At 44.3% G+C, this 8119-nt stretch overlaps 1 long non-coding RNA gene across 1 annotated transcript; it reads left to right on the forward strand.

Annotated features, from left to right (window-relative positions):
- The first annotated feature begins 220 nt into the window (after positions 1-220).
- On the forward strand, positions 221-4034 carry LOC130300254 (uncharacterized). The gene is made up of 3 exons (XR_008851241.1): positions 221-718; positions 1891-2022; positions 3889-4034. It is a non-coding gene; the product is annotated as an uncharacterized LOC130300254 (long non-coding RNA).
- Positions 4035-8119: the final 4085 nt, after the last annotated feature.

Here is an 8119-nt window from a genome sequence, read left to right on the forward strand (position 1 = left end):
GGGAGGTAATAGAATTGCTATTCTTAAAAAAAGAGAGCTCTGGTGGATATATGAACTTAATTCGTTAAAGCCAAATGGGCTGAATGTGGATTTCAAAATCACCCATGATATATGCAATGCATGAATCCTGTTACATCGATTCGGTGTTATGATGAAAATCTCTCTTGTGTGAACATGATTTTAATATCTCCTTTTTATTTGTTTGTTGTAGGCTGGAGGACACGGGCAACACCGGTAGCGGAAATGGCGACAGACATGTAACCAAAAAAAATGTTTCCCTGGAAGGGGATGGACGGCTGCAACTACACGCTAATCTACATTTGTGCCACATTATAATAAGAAATATGTTCACTTCTCCAGGATCCTGTTCTGTGCCACTTGTTGCCTAGGGCAACCGCCAACGCTGGTGGGACCAGAGGCAGACAGGGACAGGTTAACGGGGCGGACAGCGAGACTCGCAGCAACCCCGTTTTGACCTATGGGCTAGAAGAACAGGTGGAGACTGCCGTGATCTGTTTCCCTACATAAAGATGGCTGCGGTGGAACCAATAGCTTCAAGGCGCCTGCGCAGGCAGAAGCTTACACGCAACCTAGCAACAACCAGCGGATGTTTTAGCCGCGACGTCATCTCCGCCTCCAGAACGAACACTGACAGGATCGGCGTCCTGTCGCCATAACACATGGCTTTTGTTTACATGCTGTCTCCTGGATCGTTCTGGTGAGTGCCCGTGCCCGCGCCCAGGCAATCAAGAATGCGCACCTGCACATGGACACATGCACTTGTTTTTTATAACGTACATTGTTTTATATAGTTTTTAACTATTGGACACGTTAGCGTCACGATATGGGAGGCCTTATTGATACACTTATTGCACTTTGATCATTGTTTATTATGTTTGATGTACTGTTTTGAATGCATTTTGTAATATGACGTCACTAATTGATTGGCCCTGCGCGGCCATATATACCCACCAGTTTGCACATTGTATTGCTTGATAATGGCTAGGTGAGCTAGCCGAAACGTCGCCACCTTCACGTTTGTGTGAATAAAGACCCCCTTTTTTGCAACATATGGGAGTGCGGTTGCCTTTCGTTTTCTATCTATCTATCTATCTATCTATCTATCTATATATATATATATATATATATATATATATATATATATATATATAGGGCAAACGTGTCAGTACCATGTGTATTTGCTTAGGTGGCACTTATCTATGTTGGTGGTAACCATATATAGTAGGGACACCTTAGATGGACACCTTAGACTGGTGCCTCAATTAAAGGGGTACTCCGGTGGGGGGGAAAAAAAAAATCAATCAACAGATTTGTAAATTACCTCTATTAAAAAAAATCTTTACCCTTCCAGTTCTTATTAGCAGCTGTATGATACAGAGGAAATTCTTTTCTTTTTGAATTTCTCTTTTTGTCTTGTCCACAGTGCTCTCTGCTGACACCTGATGCCCGTATCAGGAACTGTCCAGAGCAGGAGAAAATCCCCATGGCAAACCTATGATGCCCTGGACAGTTCCTGACACGGACAGAGGTGTCAGCAGAGAGAAAAAAAGAAATTGAAAAATAATTGATTTCGGCTGTAGCATACCGCTGCTAATAAGTACTGGAAGGGTAAAGATTTTTTTAATAGAAGTCATTTACAAATCTGTTTAACTTTCTGGCACCAGTTCATTTTCATAAAAAAAAAAAAAAAAGTTTTCCACCGGAGTACCCCTTTAAGTATGGTGGATCTTGGGTGCATCGGATGTTTGATAGCACTGAGCTATGTTTAACTGTATATAATCTAGTTGACTATTAATGCTGATAACCGTGCATTATTCAGAAGGATCGGGCAGCATGAAGCCTCACCATATTCCATTTTCCTCTGAACAGGGATCCATCATGGACTCTACTACAGTGGGAAAAGACGGGTTGAAGACAATCACTTCCTGCTGAATAGTTTGCACTGCAACAAAAGCCAAAAAGTGTGTCACTATTGTAGATCACAGATAGGTAGTCAAGTAGGTAGGTGTATGTTTTTAATAAACATTGATTATTTTAATGTAGTCTATTCTATGCTATAGTATTAGGCTCCTTCTCTGCCCCCAGATAGTATTAGGCCCCCGTGTGCCCCCAAGATGTTTAAAGGGGTACCCTGTCCCTAGACATCTTATCCCCTATCCAAAGGATAGGGGATAAGATGTCTGATCGCAGTGGTCCTGCCGCTGGCCCCTTCTGTGCTCCCATATAGTATAAGGCCCCTTCTGTGCTCCCATATAGTATAAGGCCCCTTCTGTGCTCCCATATAGTATTTGGTGCTGCTCCCATATAGTATTAGGCCCCTTCTGTGACCCCATATAGTATTTGGTGCCCCCATATAGTATAAGGCCCCTTCTGTGCCCCCATATAGTATAAGGCCCCTTCTGTGCCCCCATATAGTATAAGGCCCCTTCTGTGCCCCCATATAGTATAAGGCCCCTTCTGTGCCCCCATATAGTATAAGGCCCCTTCTGTGCTCCCAGAGAGTATTAGGCCCCTTCTGTGACCCCATATAGTATTTGGTGCCCCCATATAGTATAAGGCCCCTTCTGTGCCCCCATATAGTATAAGGCCCCTTCTGTGCCCCCATATAGTATAAGGCCCCTTCTGTGCCCCCATATAGTATAAGGCCCCTTCTGTGCCCCCATATAGTATAAGGCCCCTTCTGTGCTCCCAGAGAGTATAAGGTCCCTTCTGTGCCCCTATATAGTATTTGGTGCCACCCCCATATAGTTTTAGGCCCTTTTGTTACCCCATATAGTATTTGGTGCCTCCCCATATAGTATTAGGCCCCTTCTGTGACCCCATATAGTATTTGGTGCCCCCATATAGTATAAGGCCCCTTCTGTGCCCCCATATAGTATAAGGCCCCTTCTGTGCTCCCAGATAGTATAAGGCCCCTTCTGTGTCCCCATATAGTATTTGGTGCCGCCCCCATATAGTATTAGGCCCCTTTTGTTACCCCATATAGTATTTGGTGCCCCCATATAGTATAAGGCCCCTTCTGTGCCCCTATATAATATAAGGCCCCTTCTGTTCCCCCATATAGAATAAGGCCCCTTCTGTGCTCCCAGATAGTATAAGGCCCCTTCTGTGCCCCCATATAGTATTTGGTGCCACCCCCATATAGTATTAGGCCCCTTTTGTTACCCCATATAGTATTTGGTGCCGCCCCCATATAGTATTAGGCCCCTTCTGTGACCCCATATAGTGTTTGATGCCCCCATATAGTATAAGGCCCCTTCTGTGCCCCTATATAGTATAAGGCCCCTTCTGTGCCCCCATATAGAATAAGGCCCCTTCTGTGCCCCTATATAATATAAGGCCCCTTCTGTTCCCCCATATAGAATAAGGCCCCTTCTGTGCTCCCAGATAGTATAAGGCCCCTTCTGTGCCCCCATATAGTATTTGGTGCCGCCCCCATAAAGTATTAGGCCCCTTTTGTTACCCCATATAGTATTAGGCCCCTTCTGTGACCCCATATAGTATAATGCCCCTTCTGTGCCCCCAGATAGTATTAGGTCCCCCCTGTGTGCCTCCATATAGTTTAGGCCCCCCCCCCTGAAATTGCTCAACTTCACCCGCTAGTAGTGCAGACCGCAGTGTTTTAAGAGTTGATGTAATTTCTTTTTTCAGGTTATTCCATTCCTGCCAATATCAATGGGTCCGGCTGCCATTCATCTTATGTCTATGGCCGCTTTAAGTCGCAGCTTACACCCTTTATTCTCCTTCTTCCATCACTTATGTATGAATGGCAAACCCTCCCATGCACAGTCATCACATTTCTCTTGATGTTTCATGAGATCCCTTTGACAACTACACGTTAAACACGCAACCTATGTTTTATTCTAGAATGGAAGGATTAGACGCCACCTATGTTCATGGACAATTCTGACGCTTCGCCATGGGACCTGGTTCTATCTTTCCCAGAAGAATAATCCCTTAGGACAATGGTCGGATAATGCGGTCGTGTCACGTCACATACAATACAGTGATACACGCGGCAAATGAATGAAGCCTCCATTATTTTGTCTGGATTCCACCTAGGATTTTGAAGAGAAGAAAACATGTCAGCTTGATGTATGGCACCAGACAGGAGGGATGCGCATTTCTATTCTGGGTGTAACCAGTTATAGAAAGAATTTCATGTCACATATTTGTAGGTCTCCACCTTTTGTTTGATCTGGAGCAGGATTCCACCCTTCTCTCCAGCGACAGCTCAAGGTACAAGGTACCCTGGGGTCTGACCTTCTCTAAAAATTTTATTGATCCCTGGGGTTAAAGCAAAACAGGAAACCCTTGTATGGTGGACAGGAAACAACCTGAAGACACTCCAACAGGTAGCAGCCAATCAGGATGGGCCATTTGGGAGGTGTGTTCTCCTCCTAATATGGCAGGGGATCTGGTAAAGGTTCATATATTTCTTATTGATGGGACATAAGTTTGTACATCCCCCCCCCCCCCCATCACTACCAGCTCGAAAATGGTAGATGCTTAAGCTCATACAGAAAATCATTCCCATCAATGGCAGAAGATGGCATCAGTGATTATATGTGAGATGGAACACCCACCAAGACAGTGCCCCTGTATATCCATATATCCAAGTCATGAATTATAGGACTGCTAAAGCATCCAAAGGCAATATGGACATTTTTGGAAATAAGTTCCTCTGAATGAAGGCGCTGGTCCCCAAATAATTTACTAGGGTTTTATTTACAACGCATTTCGATCCCAGACAGTGATCTTCATCAGGCATAATGCCTGATGAAGATCCCTGTCCGGGATAGAAACACGTTGTAAATAAAACCCTATTAAAATATTTGGGGACCAGCGCCTTCATACAGAGGAACTCATTTCCCAAAATTTCCATATTACAATTCCACTGGATAGACTGATGTCACCCCGGGAAGTTCTTCTTGGCAGCGGTCCAGCCATTCCTCTCTCTAGACGCTACCGTAGGTGGGCGCAACACCCAAGGGTAAGAACCCATCTTGGTCTCTCTTCGGATACACCCGTTAAACGGTCCTCACTAGGGGCGCACCTCTTGTTGTTGTTTTTCTCCTTTCTATATTAATGCATCCGAAGGAGCACAGTGGTTGGGTCCAGTCTGTAGGTGCATAACAAAAGGGTTAAACTCGACCAGCTTCCCCACCCTTAACCCTTTATCCAGTGACAAATTCACCTTTTCCGCTGAAACGCCCTCCTATTGTTTACCCTTACGTCCCCTCAACACTCCCACTGTGGTCACCCATGTTATGTTCTTTAGACATGCCAAATAACCCGACCCAATGACAATTTTTTGCACTTCATTTCCTTCAGGATCAATGGAGAAGAGGATTGGAATTTCTCCATTGTAGATATGTGGATCTGATAGGTGGTAGTTCATCTAATATAATGGGGTCTGGACACCCCTGTTCTCTAGATTGTCACATGTCTAAATTGGAAAATCTTTGAGTTACAGTCACCCATAGTCATCTTAATGTTAGTACACAAGGAAGACTTTTTTGTGTTACAATCAAGTGCCAGATGGGTACTGGAACTACATCTGTTGTACCAAATGGTTGGGGAAGTTACCCTGGACCCCCAGTGCCAGGATCTGTTGCCCAATATGGCGGGCATCTAGGCTCCTTCTTGATCTCGCCCATTGATTTTCTTCTCTATGTCTGTCTCTTGACCCCCTATAATAGAAAACTCTCCCTACACCCTGTGCACCTTGCTCCACTTGGTTCCCCCCAGTATCAAAAATGAAATAATTTTTCTTTCTTGACCAAAAAAAAAAAAAAGCCCCGTCCTCTTGTGAAATCACTGCATTCTCCAGGCTGGCAGAGAGAAAAACAAAATTCACCACACCGTCAGATGTGTGACTCAGCGCCATGTTACCGGGGGTTTTATACATGTTTCTTCAAGTTTGAAAGGGCAAAAATAATTGACTTAATTATATTTGTTTATCAAGTGTCCCTACTTAAGGCCCCTTCTGTTTTAATGGAAATGGAGAGAGAATGGAAATTTTGCCTATCATTTGTCTCTGTTGTTCATAGTTTTTAAAGTTCACTAAATTATAGTTTTATTGTTACTTTTGGGCATTTAATACCAAACCCAGAGAGCTCCCCGGACTCCCCCCCCCCCCCCCCCATGTGCCTCAGGGCCTTGTTTACAGTCAATGAAGGCTTCATACATTACCATCATTGAGCAACTGGTTTGCTTCTACTTTCCGATTCCGTATCCCATAGTTGGGAACCAGCAGACATCAGCTACAGCCCCTCATAGAGAACTTTCCCTAAGTTTCCATGTAATTGCTGTAATCTGTCCTGGGGCAATTTCCGTTCTCACTGAGGACACAGGTGATGACACTGATCTATAACTATGGGAACTGTAGGGCTCAAAGCCGTAATCTAATGAACTGTTACACCTACAAAACCCCTTCTCTAGCTCTGTCTGTTTCTATCTTACTACTTATCTGTTCCCTTTCTTCCCTTTTTCTTTCTTCTCTCTCCTCTTCTTTCTCCTCTCCCTCCTACTTCTCCTCCTCTTCTCTCTCTCTTCTCCCTCTTCTCCTCCTCTTCTCTTCCTCTTCTCTCTCTCTCTCTTCTCTCTTCTCCTCCTCCTCTTCTCTCTCTCTTCTCCTCCTCTTCTCTCTCTTCTCCTCATTCTCCTTCTTCTTCTCCTCTTCTCATCCTATTCTCTCTCTTCTTCTCTCTCTCTTCTCCCTCTTCTTCTCCTCTTCTCTCTCTCTCTTTTCTCCTCTTCTCATCCTATTCTCTCTCTTCTCCTCTTCTCTCTCTCTTCTCCCTCTTCTCCTCTTCTTCTCTCTCTTCTTTCTCTTCTCTAATCTCCTTCTTCTCTTCTCATCTCTTTCCCCCTCTCTTTCTCTCTCTCTTCTCCTCATCTCCCTCTCTTTCATCTTCTCTCTCTCTCTTTTCCCTCTTCTCTCTCTGCTCCTCTTCTCATCCTATTCTCTCTCTTCTCCCTCTTCTCTGCTCATTTCTTTTTCTCTCTTTCTCTCTCTCTCTCTTCTCCCTCTTCTCCTCCCTCTCTCTCTTCTCATCCTATTCTCTCTCTTCTCCCTTTTCTCCTCTTCTTCTCTCTTCCCCCTTTTCTCCTCTTCTTCTCTCTCTCTCTTCTCCTCCTCTTCTCTGACTCTTCTCATCCTATTCTCTCTCTTCTCCCTTTTCTCCTCTTCTTCTCTCTCTCATCTCCCTCTTCTCATCTTTCTCTTTCTCTCTCTCTCTTCTCCTCGTCTCCCTCTTTCTCCTCTTCTCTCTCTCTCTCTCTTCTCCATCTTCTCCTCCTCTTCTCTCTCTTCTCCTCTTCTCTCTTCTCCTCCTATTCTCTTTCTTCTCCCTCTTGTCCTCTTCTTTTCTCTCTTCTCCCTCTTCTCCTCTTCTTCTCTATCTTCTTTCTCCTCTTCTCTCTTCTTCCTCTTCTCTTCTCATTTCTTTCTCTCTCTTTCTCTCTCTTTCTCTCTCTTTCTCTCTCTTTCTCTCTCTTCTCCTTCTCTTCTCCTCCTCTTCTCCTCCTCTCTGTCTCTTCTCATCCTATTCTCTCTCTTCTCCCTTTTCTCCTCTTCTTCTCTCTCTCTTCTCCCTCTTCTCCTCTTCTCTCTCTTCTCTGTCTCTTCTCATCCTATTCTCTCTCTTCTCCCTTTTGTCTTCTTCTTCTCTCTCTTCTCCCTCTTCTCCTTTCTCTGTCTCACTTCTCCTCCTCTTCTCTCTCTCTCTTCCCATTCTCTCCCTCTCTCTACATCTCCTTCTTTCTCCTTCTCATTGTCTCTCTTCTGCTCTTCTCCCATCCCTTCTCTCTCTCTCTCTCAACTTTATCTGCTCTTTCTCCTCTCTTCTCTCTTCCTTTCTCTCTCTCCATATATATTCTATATACCATCTTATCCATCTATGCCATACAGTATATTCCATAACCAGTACATTTCATGGTGTTGCCCCAGACACCTGCAGTTTTCTTCCTTGTACTATTCTTTTGTGAGACATGAACCTTCTCTTCTGTGAATTCATCCGCTTTGCTATCCCCAGTTTAGTTCCGGTTTTGTGATTTAGGAACCCCTGAGACACATAAATAGTTTTTTTTTTGT

The sequence above is a fragment of the Hyla sarda genome, chromosome 1 (assembly GCF_029499605.1).
Source record: "Hyla sarda isolate aHylSar1 chromosome 1, aHylSar1.hap1, whole genome shotgun sequence".
Classification (NCBI taxonomy): Eukaryota; Metazoa; Chordata; class Amphibia; order Anura; family Hylidae; genus Hyla; species Hyla sarda.